The 2,725-nt window shown below is 36.4% G+C and overlaps 1 long non-coding RNA gene across 2 annotated transcripts; it reads left to right on the top strand.

The window, feature by feature from the left end:
* Positions 1-319: 319 nt before the first annotated feature.
* LOC311089169 lies at positions 320-2,496 on the top strand. Of its 2 annotated transcripts, XR_014607645.1 has the most exons (8): positions 320-633; positions 941-1,046; positions 1,145-1,250; positions 1,358-1,449; positions 1,563-1,646; positions 1,752-1,847; positions 1,951-2,059; positions 2,362-2,496. It is a non-coding gene; the product is annotated as an uncharacterized lncRNA (long non-coding RNA). The 2 variants fall into 2 exon arrangements; XR_014607646.1 differs by lacking the exon at positions 941-1,046 and having other exon boundaries at positions 324-633.
* The last annotated feature ends 229 nt before the right edge of the window (positions 2,497-2,725 follow it).

Genomic DNA, 2,725 nt, shown 5'->3' with positions numbered 1-2,725 from the left:
GCTTTTGATTGCTGCAACACACTCCAAAAAAGGTTGGGACAGAGGCTAAATTAAAGTGAAAAGGTTATAGAATGTAAAACAGTCCACTATAAACAGATGAATTGGCAATAGGTGGGGGCTTCGCGATTCTGTAAAGATGGGTCAGCTCATCACTTTGTGTCAAGTTTCATAAGTGAATTGTCAAATAATTCAAAAATCTTTTACCATCTACCTTACATACACTGTAAAACCTAAGACTGAAAGTTACTAAACTAAATGAGTACATTTAACTTATTTTTTTTTAAAAAGTTAGTTTAACTTAATAAAATATGTGATATTAACTCAAAAACTGCAATGTATTAAGCAGAACTTAAACCGAATAAGTTATGAATAACCTATTTGTTATTTTAGCTTTTAAATTTTATTTTTCAAGAAATTACTTTTGTATAAGGAGATGAAATAAACACTTAAATAAATACATTTAACATTTTCTGCTTCATTTGAAGCCTACATTTAGGTCTCTCTACGGCGTTCTCCCTCACGCACCGGAAAACCCCGCGTATTTATTTCAATCTGCCCATCCCCCACAGCTCAGCTCACACACGAAGTAACTCGGAGTCGGAACAGAATGGCGGCCATGGAGAGATTTAACAGGTAAGCACGGCAAAATGCTTCGTCCTCTTTAGAGCACTTGTACGTTTAACGTTGTATTGTCGTTACTCTTCATCTTAAGAAGACCGACTAGCTAAAGTAACGTAGGCTACTAACTACTGTAATAAGACTAAGTTATGCCATTTGTGTCATGTCACAGAAACGCCAAGCCAACGCGACATTGCATTTAGCACTAACTTAGAGATTTTTTTTAATCAGCGGCAGTAAGTTAGTTGTACTGTGAGTACACGACAGTTTTGTCACTGGAACAGTAATTTATATGTGTGTGCGTTTTGTCACATTTTTACAGAGCGTGTCCCGCGCAAATTTGGATATTTATAAGTGAGGACGAAACTGACTGACTCCACTAGTGCTAACGTTAACCGTCATTCACACGGCAAAAACTAAAGAAATAGGTAACGTTAATACAAGCTGACATACTCTTTTATTTATTATGTTGTGAGTAAACCACAGAAGTGGAAAATTAATATTTTTTTGTGTTTTCTCATTTTAGCGTAAACAAACGTGTCCCGCGCAATTTTGGATATTGTGAGGAGACTGCAGCTATAACGTTATCGTCCACCGACCGACATTTACCCGGCAAAAACTAAATAAAAAAGGTAATACAAGCTGACCTATTTCTTCATTTATAATGCTGTGAGTAAACTTAAGTTTTTTCAGTGGAAGATTAATTAATTTCTGTGTGTTTTCTCACATTTTTGCTTAGACAAAAGTGTCCCGAGCCATTTTGGATCATTATCAGTGATTGAGACTACCATCCACCGCCCGTCATTCACATGGCAACAACTGCAGAAATAGGTAATACAAGCTGACTTATTCCTTTATTTATTATGCTGTGAGTAACGTAAACCAATTTTTTTACAGTGGAAAACTAATTAATATTTTGTGTTTTTTCTCACATTTTGCCATAGACAAATGTGTCCCTTGGGCAATTTTGGATATCGGTGAGGAGACTATCAACCACCGACCGTCATTCATACGAAAAAAAAAAAAAGGTAATACAAGCTGACATATTTCCTCATTTATAATGATGAGTAAACTACAGTTTTGTCAGTGTAAGAGTAATTCATATTTTTGTGTTTTCTCACGTATTTGCATAGACAAACGTGTTCCGTGCAATTTAGGGTCTAGTGAGGAGACTGACTGACTATCCTCCACATCGACTGTCATTCACGTGGCAAAAATGAAAGAAAAAGGTACTACAAACTGACCTATTCTATTTATTATGCTGTGAGTAAATTACATTTTTGTCAGTGGAAAATGTATTAATTTTTTTTTTTTTTTTTTTTTTTTTCACAGTTCAAAATAGACAAACGTGTCCTGCGCATTTTTGGATCTATTTCAGTAAGAAGACTGACTGACTATCCTCCAGTGACTGTCATTCACATGGCAAAAACTAAAGAAAAAGGTAATTTCCCAGGGAAAGCAAGAACTGAGAACTGATAAGAATGTAAAATGTGCACCTTGAAATGCAATGTAAGTCATTTTGGATCTTGTCAAATCTAGTTGTACTGTCAATCTCAAAGCTCTTTTCCATTTTAGATGTGTTTGTGTGTTTTTATAGTGAAAACAAATGCTGCCGCTCAGTCTTTTTGCCACTTAGCCGACGGTGACGTCACGCATAACCTCTATTCTAGCATTTATGCTGTGAGTAAACCAGTTTTGTCAGTGGAAGATTAATGTTTTTTTTGTTTGTTTGTTTATTCACAGTTCGCCAGACAGAAGTCATGTGCAGTTTTGTATTTTGGACAGTGAGGAGACTGACTGACCATCTTTCACAACATTCATCACTGAGAACCTTTTGTAAAATAAATTATTTTTCAATAAATACTATTAATAACTGCATCCTTTTCTTTGACCATTTCTTTATACCAGGGTTCCTCAAACTCGGTCCTGGAGGGCCACTGTCCTGCAGAGTTTAGCTCCAACACTGATCAAACACACCTGAGCAAGCTAATCAATGTCTTCAGGATCTCTAGAAACTCACAGCTAGGTGTGTTTGATCAGGGTTGGAGCTAAACTGTGCAGGACAGTGGCCCTCCAGGACCGAGTTTGAGGAACCCTGCTTTATACC

Source organism: Abramis brama (genome assembly GCF_963993115.1).
Source record: "Abramis brama genome assembly, chromosome: 9".
In the NCBI taxonomy this organism is placed as follows: Eukaryota; Metazoa; Chordata; class Actinopteri; order Cypriniformes; family Leuciscidae; genus Abramis; species Abramis brama.
This window is presented reverse-complemented; position numbering and strand designations above follow the sequence as displayed.